We start from the raw sequence: 18,124 nt of genomic DNA, 5'->3' as shown, positions 1-18,124 counted from the left end.
TGTTTGTGCTCAACCAAACCTTAAAGTACTTACAGTATCAGGAAGGAGCCGTCTATACCAACTCTAAGTTAATATGGACTGAACGAGGTCTTATTAATAGCAAAGAATAATTGAAATCCCAAACTTCCAAGTTTTTCAACAAAAGTAAATTTTGCTAAAAGTTAACCGCGTAACATGTATTATCCTACTACCACACACTCTCAAAGGATCTCTCAGACAGTTTACAAGAAACAATGAAATCTATCCTTACTCTACAATCCCAGATAGACTCTTTGACAGCAGTGACACTCCAAGGCCTAGACCTCATCACTGCTGAGAAAGGAGGACTCTGCACCTTCTTAGGGGAAGAGTGTTGTTTTTACACTAACCAATCAGGGATAGTATGAGATGCCTCCCAGCATTTACAGGAAAAGGCTTCTGAAATCAGACAATGCCTTTCAAACTCTTATACCATCCTCTGGAGTTGGGCAACATGGCTTCTCCCTTTTCTTGGTCCCGTGGCTGCCATCTTGCTATTACTCGCCTTCAGGCCCTGTATTTTTAACCTCCTTGTCAAATTTGTTTCCTCTAGAATCGGGGCCATCAAGCTACAGATGGTCTTACAAATGGAACCCCAAATGAGCTCAACTAACAACTTCTACTGAGGACCCCTGGACCGACCCCCTGGCCCTTTCACTGGCTTAAAGATTTCCCCTCTGGAGGACACTACAACTGCAGGGCCCCTTCTTTGCCCCTATCCAGCAGGAAGTAGCTAGAGCAGTCATCGCCCAATTCCCAACAGCAGTGGGGTGTCATGTTTAGAGGGTGGATTGAGAGGTGAAGCCAGCTGGGCTTCTGGGTCAGGCGGGGACTTGGAGAACTTTTCTGTCTAGCTAAAGGATTGTAAACACACCAATCAGTGCTCTGTGTCTAGCTAAAGGTTTGTAAATGCACCAATCAGCACTCTGTAAAAATGCACCAATCAGTGCTCTGTGTCTAGGTAAAGGTTTGTAAACACACCAGTCAGCACTCTGTAAAAATGCATCAATTAGCACTCTGTGTCTAGCTAAAGGTTTGTAAATGCACCAATCAGCTCTCTGTAAAAATGGACCAATCAGCAGGATGGTCCTGTAAAATTTACAGCTTTCTGTAAAATGGACTAATCAGCACTCTGTAAAATGGACCAATCAGAAGGATATGGGTGGGGTCATATAAGGGAATAAAAGCTGGCCACCCAAGACAGCAGCAGCAACACACTCGGGTCCACTTCCATGCCATGGAAACTTTCTTCTTTTGCTCTTTGCAATAAGTCTTGCTGCTGCTCACTCTTTGAGTCCACACTACCTTTATGATCTGTAACACTCACCGCAAAGTTCTGCAGCTTCACTCCTGAAGCCAGCAAGACCACGAACCCAGCAGGAGGAACAAGCAACTCCAGACGCGCCAACTCTAATAGCTGTAACACTCACTGTGAAGGTCTGTGGATTCACTCCTGAAGTCACTGAGACCATGAACCCACCAAGAGGAACGAACACCTCTGGACGTGCCACCTTTAAGAGCTGTAACACTCACTTTGAAGGTCTGCAGCTTCACTCCTGAAGTCAGCAAGACCACAAACCCACCAGAAGGAAGAAACTCCGGACACATCTGAACATCTGAAGGAAAAAACTCCGGACACACCATCTTTAAGAACGTAACACTCACTGCGAGGGTCCACGGCTTCATTCTTGAAGTCAGCGAGACCAGGAACCCACCAGAGGGAACTAATTCTGGACATAGTAGCACCTCTTTAAAAGATTGTTTAGTGAATTAATGAAATAATCCATGTAAAGCATCTATGGCAGACAGGAGAATCTTCAACAAATATTAGCTACAATTATTATCCATAAATGGAAGCTCTCAATCTAGGGAGGAAAAAGGCACACAGGTAAGCATGTCAGCCTATCTGGGTAGTACTGTGTCAGGGAGAGGGCATTCTGATCAAAGAACTTAGAGGAAGAAGGCTTTGTAGAGAGAAGATGTTTAGAAACTCAAAAGTGATCACTTTGGCACAGACTAAAAAACTCACTTGGGCACTCCATTGTTCTTTGTTTAATGTCATGAATATAAGTGAATACGAGTTTGATTTTTAAAAATAAATCTCAAGTCTTCTACCAAGACTTGAGGACTACAATGCATTTAACTATTCAATTGGAGGTAGTCTGTCAACATATATACATAAACTATATTTTTCTAGAATTGTTAAGGGAACAACATTATTGTCTGTTTCTAACTACACCAATTATGCAGGTGTAGAGAGCCCTACTAGGCGTGCACTACTCCACCTAGCAGAGAGGTGAGAAAGGCTTTTCATTTCCTCATTGTGGTCTTACGGTGATTGAGTAGGCATCACTTCTAGAAAATCGCCATCACTCTGCTCACCCACTTTGTGGAGAGCAGTGTAAAGGAAAGAAGTCTAGCTACTTAGTCTGGATAGCATCAAGGAGTTAACTTGTTGCAACAAATTTGAAAGACTCATTGGATTGGCGTGTCTACAGAGTGATGGACAGACATGGTAGGGTATCAGAAATAATTTGAATTCCTAATATATTCGTGGTTTATTTATGAAGCATAAATTTGCAGGAAGTTAATGGTCATAATTTATTGAGCACCTACTATGTTTTCAGAACTCAAAGTTTTCCATATATTATTGCATAGAATCCTCAGTGCAATCGTACAAGGAAGGTACTATTATTATTAGTCTCATTTTATAGATGAGGTAAAAGAAGCTCAAAAGTTATAGATCTCTGAATGTGCTTTTTAAGTCAGAGATGTTGGCTTCAAGAACAGAACTGCAGTCAGGCTGGTGTTAATGAATTTTATAGTATAATATAACAGACAGTCACAGAAACATCAAAGGACAAGAAGTGGGTGGTATATCTTGAGCAACTGGACATCAGGGGCTGTTTCTCCTCATTGCTTCTCTCTTTTTCTCTTTCTCTTTCTGAATACACTCTGGCCCTGATTCTTCTATCTTTTAACTAGAGTCTCTCGATCACACAATTGAATCAGGGGTCCAACCTGGGTCTGATGTCCGGCCGTGAAGCAATCAGTGAAAACCAGAGGGTTGAGGTTATGCAGGTGTAGAAAGCCACACCATCTTCAAAGGTGTCACAAAGCTAGTAAATGGCAGAGGCAGAATGCCAAGTCACATCTGTCTGATGCCCATATTCTTTCCACTAAAAAAAAGGAGTGGGGCAGAACAGAGTTTAAGTAAGACATTCAGGTATCTACCCTGAATGATAGCTCCACACTGTGCAAGGCTTGAAAAAAAACAATGTAACTGGCAAGGAGCTCAGAAGTAATACTCTTCAAATTCCTCATTTTATTGGCCAAACGACTTGGCAAAACAATGTGGTTAATATTTATTTAAATATATTTGGATACGGAAAATATAGGATTGTTCTCACAGATGCATAGTCTAACATCTTTCAAATATTGTGAGGTTGAAGCAGGCTAAGGAGCAAAAAGTCCAAGCTTCTAGGGCCGTACGTTTAATCTACCCAAATCCAACACCACAAATATTCATTTCATTTCACTTTGACATTGAAACCAAAGTTGGTGAGAGAGTTAAAGTTATCTCCTCTACCCTTGGGTTAGAAAATATTTTTCCAACTTGGTCCTAATTCTCTCATAAAACACATATATACAGAGTGGTTGGAAATGCTTGTTCACATCTCTCCCTGTGAAAGTTTTTGGGAAATAGTCTCAGAAAAGCCAAAAGACAAAGTTGTACACATATTCCTGGCAGCTTCCTCTGAGTACCAAACTAAAAAAACTTAATGTTCAGCAAATGGTTTAGTGAAATATTGTAGATTGGTATAAGAAAGTGCTATGCCAATAATCATTTTAACATGATGGAGAAAAAATATTATATAATAATTTAAAATAACAAAAAATGACATGATTTCCACAATTTCAACAATAAAAGAATATATACAAATGAAGGGTACCATCTGATTTGGTTTGACTCTGTGATTCCACCCAAATCTCACCTTGAATTTTAATCCCCATGATCCCCATGTGTCAAGGGTGGGACCAGGTGGAGGTAATTGGATCGTGGGGGTGGTTCCCCCATGCTGTGCTCATGATGAATGAGTCTAAAGAGATCTGATGGTTTTATAAGCATCTGGCATTTCCCCTGCTGCACTCACTCCATCCTGCCACCTTTTTAAGAAGGTGTCTGCTTCTCCTTTGCTTTCCACAATGACTGTAAGCTTCCGAGCCCTCCCCAGCAATGCAGAACTGTGAGTTAATTAAATCTCTTTCCTTTATAAATTACACAGTCTCAGATATTTCTTCATAATGTGACAAGACACTAATAAACCATCTATATATTGAAAATAGTTTTTTAAGGATGAAGAATCTACAGTGATTTCCCATAGAATCATATTATTTTCATTGATAATCACATTATATTACTAACAATGGCCAAAATGTATTGAGTGATTACTTTATTAAGTGCTTTACTGATATCTTTAAACTTAATTCTCTTTAGGAAAATAGTATCATAAGTCACACTTTGTAAAGAAACTGAGGATAAAAGACGTTAAGCAAATTCCTGAGATACAATTCTAAGAAGTTGGGGTGGAGCCAAGATGGCGGAATAGGAACAGCTCCGGTCTCCAGCTCCCAGCCCCAGCGACACAGAAGACGGGTGATTTCTGCATTTCTGCTTGAGGTACCAGTTTCATCTCACTAGGGAGTGCCTAACAGTGGGTTCAGGACAGTCGGTGAAGCGCACTGTGCGTGAGCCGAAGCAGGGCGAGGCATTGCCACACTCGGGAAGCGCAAGGGGTCAGGGAGTTCCCTTTCCTAGTCAAAGAAAGGCGAAACAGACGACACCTGGAATATCGGGTCAGTCCCGTCCTAATACTGCGCTTTTCCAACGGGCCTGGAAAACGGCACACTAGGAGATTGTGTCCCGCACCTGGCTCGGTGGGTCCTATGCCCACAGAGTCTTGCTGATTGCTAGCACAGCAGTCTGAGATCATGCTGCAAGGCGGCAACGAGGCTGGGGGAGGGGCGCCCGCCATTGCCCAGGCTTGCTTAGGTAAACAAAGCAGCCAGGAAGCTCGAACTGGGTGGAGCCCACCACAGCTCAAGGAGGCCTGCCTGCCTCTGTAGGCTCCACCTCTGGGGGCAGGGCACAGACAACCAAAAACTCAGCGAGAACCTCCACAGCCTTAAATGTCCCTGTCTGACTGACAGCTTTGAAGAGAGTAGTGGTTCTCCCAGCACGCAGCTGGAGATCTGAGAACGGACAGACTGCCTCCTAAAGTGGGTCCCTCACCCCTGAGCAGCCTAACTGGGAGGCACCCCCCCAGTAGGGACAGACTGACACCTCATTCAACCGGGTACTCCTCTGAGACAAAACTTTCAGAGGAACTATCAGACAGCTGAATTTGTGGTCTCACGAAAATCCGCTGTTCTGCAGCCACCGGTGCTGACACCCAGCCAAACAGGGTCTGGAGTGGACCTCTAGTAAACTCCAACAGACCTGCAGCTGAGGGTCCTGTCTGGTAGAAGGAAAATTAACAAACAGAAAGGACATCCACACCAAAAACCCATCTGTACATCACCATCATCGAAGACAAAAAGTAGACAAAACCACAAAGATGGGGAAAAAACAGACCAAAAAAACTGGAAACTCTAAAAAACAGAGCACCTCTCCTCCTCCAAAGGAACGCAGTTCCTCACCAGCAACGGAACAAAGCTGGATGGAGGATGACTTTGATGAGTTGAGAGAAGAAGGCTTCAGACGATCAAACTACTCTGAGCTACGAGAGGAAATTCAAAACAATAGCAAAGAAGTTAAAAACTTTGAAAAAAAATTAGAAGAATGGATAACTAGAATAACCAATGGAGAGAAGGGCTTCAAGGAGATGATGGAGCTGAAAGCCAAGTTTCGAGAACTACGCGAAGAATGCAGAAGCCTCAGTAGCAGATGCGATCAACTGGAAGAAAGGGTATCGCTGATAGAAGATGAAATGAATGAAATGAAGAGAGAAGGGAAGTTTAGAGAAAAAAGAATAAAAAGAAATGAACAAAGCCTCCAAGAAATTTGGGACTATGTGAAAAGACCAAACCTACGTCTGATTGGTGTACCTGAAAATGATGGGGAGAATGGAACCAAGTTGGAAAACACTCTGCAAGATATTATCCAGGAGAACTTCCCCAATCTAGCAAGGCAGGCCAGCATTCAGATTCAGGAAATACAGAGAATGCCACAAAGATACTCCTCGAGAAGGGCAACTCCAAGACACATAATTGTCAGATTCACCACAGTTGAAATGAAGGAAAAAATGTTAAGGGCAGCCAGAGAGAAAGGTCGGGTTACCCACAAAGGGAAGCCCATCAGACTAACAGCTGATCTCTCAGCAGAAACTCTACAAGCCAGAAGAGAGTGGGGGCTGATATTCAACATTCTTAAAGAAAAGAATTTTCAACCCAGAATTTCCTATCCCGCCAAACTAAGCTTCATAAGTGAAGGAGAAATAAAATACTTTACAGACAAGCAAACGCTGAGTGATTTTGTCACCACCAGGCCTGCCCTAAAAGAGCTCCTGAAGGAAGCACTAAACATGGAAAGGAACAACCGGTACCAGCCCCTGCAAAAACATGCCAAATTGTAAAGACCATCGAGGCTAGGAAGAAACTATAGCAAATAAGGAGCAAAATAACCAACTAACATCATAATGACAGGATCAGATTCACACATAACAATATTAACGTTAAATGTAAATGGGCTAAATGCTCCAATCAAAAGACACAGACTGGCAAACTGGATAAGGAGTCAGGACCCATCAGTGTGCTGTATTCAGGAAACCCATCTCACATGCAGAGACACACATAGACTCAAAATAAAGGGATGGAGGAAGATCTATCAAGCAAATGGAAAACAAAAAAAGGCAGGGGTTGCAATCCTAGTCTCTGATAAAATAGACTTTAAACCAACAAAGATCAAAAGAGACAAAGAAGGCCATTACATAATGGTAAAGGGATCAATTCAACAAGAAGAGCTAACTATCCTAAATATATATGCACCCAACACAGGAGCACCCAGATTCATAAAGCAAGTCCTCAGTGACCTACACAGGGACTTAAACTCCCACACAATAATAATGGGAGATTTTAACACCCCACTGTCAGCATTAGACAGATCAACGAGACAGAAAGTTAACAAGGATATCCAGGAATTGAACTCAGCTCTACATAAAGTGGACCTAATAGACATCTACAGAAGTCTCCACCCCAAATCAACAGAATATACATTTTTTTCAGCACCACACCACACCTATTCCAAAATTGACCACATAGTTGGAAGTAAAGCTCTTCTCAGCAAATGTAAAAGAACAGAGATTATAACAAACTGTCTCTCAGACCACAGTGCAATCAAACTAGAACTCAGGATTAAGAAACTCAGTCAAAACCACTCAACTACATGGAAACTGAACAACCTGCTCCTGAATGACTATTGGGTACATAATGAAATGAAGGCAGAAATAAAGATGTTCTTTGAAACCAACGAGAACAAAGACACAACATACCAGAATCTCTGGGACACGTTCAAAGCAGTGTGTAGAGGGAAATTTATAGCACTAAATGCCCACAAGAGAAAGCAGGAAAGATCCAAAATTGACACCCTAACATCACAATTAAAAGAACTAGAAAAGCAAGAGCAAACACATTCAAAAGCTAGCAGAAGGCTAGAAATAACTAAAATCAGAGCAGAACTGAAGGAAATAGAGACACAAAAAACCCTTCAAAAAATTAATGAATCTAGGAGCTGGTTTTTTGAAAAGATCAACAAAATTGATGGACCGCTAGCAAGATTAATAAAGAAGAAAAGAGAGAAGAATCAAATAGATGCAATAAAAAACGAAAAAGGGGATATCACCACCGATCCCACAGAAATACAATCTACCATCAGAGAATACTACAAACACCTCTATGCAAATAAACTAGAAAATCTGGAAGAAATGGATAAATTCCTCGACAAATACACCCTCCCAAGACTAAACCAGGAAGAAGTTGAATCTCTGAATAGACCAATAACAGGTTCTGAAATTGTGGCAATAATCAATAGCTTACCAACCAAAAAGAGTCCAGGACCTGATGGATTCACAGCTGAATTCTACCAGAGGTACAAGGAGGAACTGGTACCATTCCTTCTGAAACTATTCCAATCGATAGAAAAAGAGGGAATCCTCCCTAACACATTTTACGAAGCCAGCATCGTCCTGATACCAAAACCTGGCAGAGACATAACCAAAAAAGAGAATTTCAGACCAATATCCTTGATGAACATTGATGCAAAAATCCTCAATAAAATACTGGCAAACCGAATCCAGCAGCACATCAAAAAGCTTATCCACCATGATCAAGTGGGCTTCATCCCTGGGATGCAAGGCTGGTTCAACATATGCAAATCAATAAATGTAATCCAGCATATAAACAGAACCAAAGACAAAAACCACATGATTATCTCAATAGATGCAGAAAAGGCCTTTGACAAAATTCAACAACCCTTCATGCTAAAAACTCTCAATAAATTAGGTATTGATGGGACGTATCTCAAAATAATAAGAGCTATCTACAACAAACCCACAGCCAATATCATACTGAATGGGCAAAAACTGGAAGCATTCCCTCTGAAAACTGGCACAAGACAGGGATGCCCTCTCTCACCGCTACTATTCAACATAGTGCTGGAAGTTCTGGCCAGAGCAATCAGGCAGGAGAAGGAAATAAAGGGTATTCAATTAGGAAAAGAGGAAGTCAAATTGTCCCTGTTTGCAGATGACATGATTGTATATCTAGAAAACCCCATTGTCTCAGCCCAAAATCTCCTTAAGCTGATTAGCAACTTCAGCAAAGTCTCAGGATACAAAATTAATGTACAAAAATCACAAGCATTCTTGTACACCAATAACAGACAAACAGAGAGCCAAATCATGAGTGAACTCCCATTCACAATTGCTTCAAAGAGAATAAAATACCTAGGAATCCAACTTACAAGGGATGTGAAGGACCTCTTCAAGGAGAACTACAAACCACTGCTCAATGAAATAAAAGAGGATACAAACAAATGGAAGAACATTCCATGCTCATGGGTTGGAAGAATCAATATCGTGAAAATGGCCATACTGCCCAAGGTAATTTATAGATTCAATGCCATCCCCATCAAGCTACCAATGACTTTCTTCACAGAATTGGAAAAAACTACTTTAAAGTTCATATGGAACCAAAAAAGAGCCCGCATCGCCAAGTCAATCCTAAGCCAAAAGAACAAAGCTGGAGGCATCACGCTACCTGACTTTAAACTATACTACAAGGCTACAGTAACCAAAACAGCATGGTACTGGTACCACAACAGAGACATAGATCAGTGGAACAGAACAGAGCCCTCAGAAATGATGCCGCATAGCTACAACTATCTGATCTTTGACAAACCTGACAAAAACAAGAAATGGGGAAAGGATTCCCTATTTAATAAATGGTGCTGGGAAAACTGGCTAGCCATATGTAGAAAGCTGCAACTGGATCCCTTCCTTACACCTTATACAAAAATTAATTCAAGATGGATTAAAGACTTATATGTTAGACCTAAAACCATTAAAATCCTACAAGAAAACCTAGGCAATACCATTCAGGACATAGGCGTGGGCAAGGACTTCATGTCTAAAACACCAAAAGCAATGGCAACAAAAGCCAAAATCGACAAATGGGATCTCATTAAACTAAAGAGCTTCTGCACAGCAAAAGAAACTATCATCAGAGTGAACAGGCAACCTACACAATGGGAGAAAATTTTTGCAACCTACTCATCTGACAAAGGGCTAATATCCAGAATCTACAATGAACTCAAACAAATTGACAAGAAAAAAACAAACAACCCCATCAAAAAGTGGGCAGAGGACATGAACAGACACTTCTCAAAAGAAGACATTTATGCAGCCAAAAAACACATGAAGAAATGCTCCTCATCACTGGCCATCAGAGAAATGCAAATCAAAACCACAGTGAGATACCATCTCACACCAGTTAGAATGGCCATCATTAAAAAAGCGGGAAACAACAGGTGCTGGAGAGGATGTGGAGAAATAGGAACACTTTTACACTGTTGGTGGGACTGTAAACTAGTTCAACCATTGTGGAAGTCAGTGTGGCGATTCCTCAGGGATCTCGAACTAGAAATACCATTTGACCCAGCCATCCCATTACTGGGTATATACCCAAAGGACTATAAATCATGCTGCTATAAAGACACATGCACACGTATGTTTATTGCGGCACTATTCACAATAGCAAAGAGTTGGAACCAACCCAAATGTCCAACAACGATAGACTGGATTAAGAAAATGTGGCACATATACACCATGGAATACTATGCAGCCATAAAAAATGATGAGTTCGTGTCCTTTGTAGGGACATGGATGAAACTGGAAAACATCATTCTCAGTAAACTATCGCAAGGACAAAAAACCAAACACCGCATGTTCTCACTCATAGGTGGGAATTGAACAATGAGAACTCATGGACACAGGAAGGGGAACATCACGCTCCGGGGACTGTTGTGGGGTGGGGGGAGGGGGGAGGGACAGCATTAGTAGATACACCTAATGCTAAATGACGAGTTAATGGGTGCAGGAAATCAACATGGCACATGGATACATACGTAACAAACCTGCACATTGTGCACATGTACCCTAAAACCCTAAAGTATAATAAAAAAAAAAAAAAAAAAAAAAAAAAAACAATTCTAAGAAGTTTTCCCCAGAGTTCAAGTTCCTAACTAAGGAATAATAATGATGATAATAATGGGAGGTGACAACATGCTAGCAGCCCTCGCTTGCTCTGGGTGCCTCTTCGGCCTTGGTGTCCACTCTGGCCATGCTTGAGGAGCCCTTCAGCCCACCGCAGCACTATGGGAGCCCCTCTCTGGGCTGGCCGAGGCCAGAGCTGGCTCCCTCTGCTTGCAGAGAGGTTTGGAGGGAGAGACGCAGGCAGGAACCAGGGCCACGGCGCTCATGGGCCAGTGTGAGTTCCCGGTGGGCATGGGCTCAGTAGGCCCTGCACTCAGAGCACTAGGAGCAGCTGGCAGGTGCCACCAGCCCTGGGCAGTGAGAGGCTTAGCACCCGGGCCAGCAGCTGCAGTGGAGGAGTCAGGTCCCCCAGCACTGCTCGCCCGTCCGCACCATGCTTGAATTCTCGCCAGGCCTCAGCCACCTCCCCATGGGGCAGGGCTTGGGACCTGCAGCCCACCATGCCCGAGCCCCCCCACAGTGGGCTCCAGCATGGCCTGAGCCTCCCCGATGGGTGCCTACCCCTGCTCTGCACCCGGTCCCATTGACCGCCCAAGGGCTGAGGAGTGCAGGCGCACGGCGGGGGACTGGCATGCAGCTCTGCCCATGGCCCTGGCACGGGATCCACTAGGCAAAGCCAGCTGGGCTCCTGAGTCGGGTGGGGACTTGGAGAACTTTTATATCTAGCCAGAGGATTGTATATGCACCAATCAGCACTCTGTGTCTAGCTCGGGGTTCGTGGATGCACCAATCAGCACTCTGTATCTAGCTAATCTGGTGGGGACTCGGAGAACTTTTATGTCTAGCTAAAGGATTGTAAATGCACCAGTCAGCACTCTGTGTCTAGTTCAAGATTTGTAAATACACCAATCAGTGCTCTGTGTCAAGCTAATCTAGTGGGGACTTGGAGAACTTTTACTTCTAGCTAAAGGATTGTAAATACACCAATCAGCACTCTGTGTCTAGCTCAAGGTTTGTAAACATATCAATCAGCACTCTGTGTCTAGCTCAAGGTTTGTAAACACACCAATCAGCTCCCTGTGTCTAGCTCAAGGTTTGCAAACACATCAATCAGTGCTCTGTGTCTAGTTAATCTAGTGGGGACTTGGAGAACTTTTACGTCTAGCTAGAGGATTTTAAGTACACCAATCAGCATTCTGTGTCTAGCTCAGGGATTGTAAATGCACCAATCAGCACCCTGTGAAAATGGACCAATCAGCTCTCTATAAAATGGACCAATCAGCAGGATGTGGGTGGGACCAGATAAGGGAATAAAATCAGGCTGCCCACCAGCAGCGGCAACCCACTCGGGTCCCCTTCCACACTGTGGAAGATTTATTCTTTCACTGTTTGCAATAAATCTTGCTGCTGCTCATTCTTTGGGTCTGCACTACTTTTATGAGCTGTACCACTCACAGTGAAGGTCTGCAGCTTCACTCCTGAGGCCAGCGAGACCACAAACCCACCGGGAGGAATGAACAACTCCGGACAGGAGGAACAAACAACTCCAGACGTGCCACCTTAAGAGCTGTAACACTCACCATGAAGGTCTGCAGCTTTACTCCTGAAGCCAGCGAGACCATGAACCCACGAGAAGGAATAAACTCTGAACATATCCGAACATCAGAAGGAACAAACTCCGGACACACCATCTTTAAGAGCTGTAACACTCACCGCGAGGGTCTGCAGATTCATTCTTGAAGTCAGCGAGAACAAGAACCCACCAATTCCGGACACAATAACAACAGCTAACAATTAAGTGGCACTTAGTATATGACAGGCAGTGTTCTAAGTGCTTTATGTTTACTAACTCATTTAATCCTCAGATCAATCCTACGATGTAGGTAGTAATATGATTCCTTTTTGCAGGTAAGAAAACCATAGCCCAGAACCAGGGCCCCCAGCCAGGGTGTGGCTGAATCAGAGTTAGAACTCAGACTGTCTGCCTCCAAAGTGTGTACTTTTATCTGCTTACTGCTCTAGTTCCAGGACTTAGTAGAAATAGCAAGGAAGGAATGAAGAAATATATTTTAAAGAAAAAATCAAAGAACTTGTGGTAACTCCAAAACAACTCCAAACATTCCTGCCTGAAGGAGTGGGAGGAAAGTAGCTTTATTGACTAACAAAGGAGGTTAATTTGAACATGTTAAATTTTAGGTAATTTTGAAATATGCTGATTGAAAATTCCAGCTGGGTGCTAGGAAGCATGGGGATGTTGTATGCAATATAAAATGACTCAATACGTGGATTTGAGACCAATAACGTGAGAGATGATAATTTCTAACTCTCAATATGAATTAATTTTTTGAGAGAGAAATTTTAGAGGGAAGAGCAGTCTTCAAGAAAATTGATAGTGAAAGGTGAAGAGATGGACAACAATCTGAAAATTACATAAGGCAGAGTCATGAAAAGAAGATAACTCTGCAGCAGGAAGTCAAGAGGGAAGAAGCTGAAGGAAGCCTTGGAATTTGTTCCCAGAGTTCCTTCATGACTGTGGAGGGAGGGTGGGCCTGCAGCCACAGGCTGAGGAATCAGAAAGGGTCAGAAAGGGGAGCAAGTTATTCTTTAGGAAGTTTGTCATCCAAGGGAAGGAAACAGTAGAGCAGCTGGAAGGAAAATTGGATTAAGTGGGAGTTTCTTTCACAGCAGTTAGTTGTCTGTGCAAGACCCATGGCAGTCTGGAAAGATTATTTACCCTATTGTCTCACACAGTTTATTTACTTACCTATTGTTTCACAAGATCATGGCAGTCTGGAAAGATCTGGGGGCCCTGGTTCTGGGCTATGGTTTCCTTACCTGTGAAAAGGAATCAGATTAGTACCTACATCATAGGATTGACCTGAGGATTAAATGAGTTAGTAAACATAAAGCACTTAGAACAGCGCCTGGCATATATTAAGTGCCACTTAATTGTTAGCTGTTTTTGTCATCATCATTATTATTCCTTAGTTAGGAACTTGAAATCTGGGGAAAACCTCTTAGAATTGTATCTCAGTCAGGAAAGATCAGGGGTGTCTGAAGATGCTGGAGAAAGGACAGCCTCTTGAAACAGTGCTGGGAAGGATCAGAGGGAGGAGTTTCATTTTCTAAAAGGGAGGTGGCGTATATGTGGCCATTGGAGGGAAGCAAGTATGAGTGTAGGTTGGAGTTGAAGTAAAGAAAAATGCAATGTTGTTTATTTACCTATTGTCTCACACAGTTTATCCTTTTATAATTTGTTCTATGCTGCCAGTGCTGTGACTCTCCAAATTTGATTTCCCACTCTCCCTTGACATCTGGCTTTTCTAATGGTTCTGCCAATGAGAGGTACTAGAGAGATTTGAAAGCAGTGGAGGGGAGAAGGGCCTTACTTTCCAATTCCCACTAGTGTCACTCCATGTCACATGGTTGGGTCAGCTGCTTTAGGCCCTCTTGGCACCAGCCTTGCCTTACTCTCACAGGGACCAGCCACAGCTGGGCCACACTCTCTTGGCAGTGTAAGCATGAGCTTTGCCTTCTGAGCAGCCACTGGGCTATACCCTTTCCTCTGAGGTTTTAGTTCTGGTAACCGTACTACTTTTTTTGTCCTCCCTCAGGAGCTTAATGTTCTTAACGTTTTGGGTGACCTCAGTTTGCCCTTTGTAATTTTTTCACCTTCCAACACATCGATAACCAACTTTCTGTATTAAATCACCTTTGTTTGAAAGAATTTTCTTTCTCTTTCCTAACTGGACACATTGATATAGTTCTTGGCCCCGGAAGTGGTTCCAGAAGCAGACCCTCAAGTAAACATGTGTTTACACAGATTTAGTTTCTATCTTTTTTCTTATTCTTTCTTTTTTTGTTTTTTTCCATACCTGAGTTGATGTCTTTTTAATGATTATAATTTGCTAATATAGAAAGCACTGGAGTGAGTTAGTTTAAGGGATGTGAAAAGAAAGGAAAAGATCCAGAATAGTCAACCAAGGGGAAGCCAGTGGAGCTGACTAATGGGCCCCAGTTGCTCTCTTCTGTTATGGACTTGATATAGCTCTGCTCTGCAACTTTCTACACACCCTGCATTGGCTTTCAAGTAGATTTCCAGAGCACTTCCAAGGTGTGTGAAATGTAGTATCTTTAGAATTCTTATAGAATATAGTCACTGAAAATGTTATCCCCAGCCATATACACTTTTTTGCACAATGCTATGAAATTTGTTCCACAATTTTTATTCATTTTGTATTTTGTGAATTTTGGAATGTAAGCAGCTCTTTTTATGAACACTAAAATAATCTTAATTTTTAATTTTCGTGGCTACCCAGTAGATGTATATACTTATGGGGTACATGAGATGTTTTTATGTAGGTATGCAATGCATAAAAATCACGTCATGGAAAAGTAGATACCCATCCCCATAAGTATTTATCCTCTGTGTTTCTAATTATACTCTTTTAGTTATTTTAAAGTGTATAATTATTACTGATTATAGTCCCCCTGTTATGCTGTCAAATACTAGGTCTTATTTATTCTAACTATTTTTTTGTACCCATTAACCATCCCCACCTTCCTCCATCCCTCTCACTACCCTTGCTGGCATCTAGTAACCATCCTTCTATTCTCTCTCTCCATAAGTTCAATTGTTTTGATTTTCAGATCCCAAAAATAAGTGAGAACATGTGATGTTTGTCTTTCTCTGCCTGGCTTATTTTATTTAACATAATGACTTCTAGTTCCATCCATGTTGTTGCAAGTGACAGGATCTCATTCTTTTTCATGGATGAATAGTACTCCATTGTGTATACGAAGCACATTTTCTTTATCCATTCATCTGTTCATAGATACTTGGGTTGCTTCCAAATTTTCGCTGTTGTGAACAGTGCTGCAATAAACATGGGAGTGCAGATATCTCTTTAATACACTGATTTCCTTTTTTGGGGTATATACCCAGCAGTGGGATTGCAGGATAAAAAGGTAGCTATATTTTTAATTTTTTGAGGAACCTCCAAAATGTTCTCCATAGTGGTTGTACTGGTTTTCATTCCTACCAACAGTGTATGAGGTTTCCCTTTTCTCTACATCCTCGCCAGCATTTGTTATTGCCTGACTTTTGGATAAAAGACATTTTAGGCTGGGTGCAGTGGCTTATGCATGTAATCCCAGAACTTTGGGAAGCCAAGGCAGGTGGACCATGAGGTCAGGAGATTGAGACCATCCTGGCCAACATGGTGAAACCCCATCTCTACTAAAATACAAACAATTAGCTGGGCATGGTGGTGCATGACTGTAGTCCCAGCTACTTGGGAGGCTGAGGTAGAAGAATCACTTGAACCCAAGAGGTGGAAGTTTCAGTGAGCCAAGATCATGCCACTGCATTCTGGCCTGGTGACGGAGCAAGACTCCATCTCAGAAAAAAAAAAAAAAGCCATTTTAATGGGGGTAGGATGATATCTCATTGTAGTTTTGATTTGCATTTCTCTGATGATCGATGATCGTCATCATATGCATGTTTGCCATTTGTTTGTCTTTTTATGAGAAATATCTATTCAAAACTTTTGCCTATTTTAAAATTTAATTATTAGATTTTTTCCTATAGAGTTGTTTGAGCTCTTTATATATTCTGGTTATTAATTATTTATCAAATGATTTTTTTTTCAAATATTTTCTCCCATTCTGTGAGTTGTCTCTTCACTTTGTTCATTGTTTCCTTTGCTATGCTGAAGTTTTTTTTTTTTTTTTTTTTTAACATAATGTGACCCCACTTGTCTGTTTTTGTTTTGGTTGCCTGTGCTTGTAGGGTATTATTCAAGAAATTTTTGCCCAGACCAATGTCCTGGAGAGCTTCCCCAATGTTTTCTTGTAGTAGTTTCATAATTTGAGGTCTTAGATTTTAAGCCTTTAATCCACTTTGATTTGATTTTTGTATACAGTGAGAGATAGGGGGTCAAGTTTCATTCTTCTGCATATGAATATTCAATTCTCCCAGCACCATTTATTGAAAAGATTTTTTTTCCTCAGTGTAAGTTCTTGGTGCCTCTGTTGAAAATGAGTTTACAGTAGGTATGAAGTTTTTTTTTCTGGGTTCTCCATGCTGTTTTATTGGTCTATGTGTCTGTTTTTATGGTAGTATCATGCTGTTTTTGTTACTATAGCTTTGTAGTATATTTTGAAATCAGATCATGTGATTCCTACAGCTTTATTCCTTTTTCTCAGGACAGTTTTGGCTATTCTGAATCTTTTGTGATTCCATATAAATGTTAGGATTCTTTTTCTATTTCTGTGAAGAATGTCATTGGTATTTTGATAGGGATTGCATTGACTCTGTAGATTGCTTTGAGTAGCATGGACATTTTAATAATGTTGATTATTCCAATCCATGAACATGGAATATCTTTCCATTTTTTGTATCCTCTTCCATTTTTTTACATCAATATTTTGTAGTTTTCATTCTGAAGATTTTTCACTTCTCTGGTTAATACCTAGGTATTTAATTTTATTTGTGGTGGCTATAAATGGAATTACTTTTTTGATTTCCATTTCAGATTGTTCACTTCTGATACATAGAAATGCTACTGATTTTTGTATATTGATTTTGTGTCCTAAAACTTTACTGAATTTGTTTATCAGTTTGAGTAGTTTTTTGGGGGAGTCTTTTGGTTTTCCCAAATATAAGATTATATCATCTGCCAACAGAAAAATTTGACTTCTTTTTCAATTTGGATTCCCCTTATTTCTTTCTCTTGCCTGATTGCTCTTGCGAAGAATTCCAGTATTACGTTGGATAACAGTGGTGAAAGTGGGCATCCTTGTCATGTTCCAGATTTAAGAGGAAAAGCTTTCAGTTTTTCCCCATAAATTATGACACTAGCTGTAGGTCTGTCATATATGGCTTTTATTATGTTGAGGTATGCTCCTTTTATACCCAGTGTTCTGAGGTTTTCTTTTCTTAATCATGAAAGATGTTGATCTTTATCAAAAGAGTTTTCAGCATCCATTGAAATATATGGTTTTTGTCCTTCATTCTGTTGATATGATGTATCACATTGACTGATTTGCATTATGTTGAACCACTCTTTCATTCCTGGAATAAATCCCACTTGGTCATGATGAATGATCTTTATAATATATTGTTGAATTTCGCTTGCTAGTATTTTGTTGACAATTTTTGCATCAATATTCATCAGAGATGTTAGTTTGTAGTTTTTATTTATTTATTTTAATATGCCTTTGTCTGGCTTTGGTATTAGAGTAATACTAGCCTCATAGAACCAGTTTGGAAGTATTTCCTCCTCCTCTGTTTTTTGGAACAGTTTGAGTAGGATTAGTATTAGTTCTTTAAATGT

This window comes from Symphalangus syndactylus, chromosome 10 (assembly GCF_028878055.3).
Source record: "Symphalangus syndactylus isolate Jambi chromosome 10, NHGRI_mSymSyn1-v2.1_pri, whole genome shotgun sequence".
NCBI classification, from domain to species: domain Eukaryota; kingdom Metazoa; phylum Chordata; class Mammalia; order Primates; family Hylobatidae; genus Symphalangus; species Symphalangus syndactylus.
The sequence above is the reverse complement of the archived record's forward strand: the minus strand, read 5'-3'. Positions refer to the sequence as shown.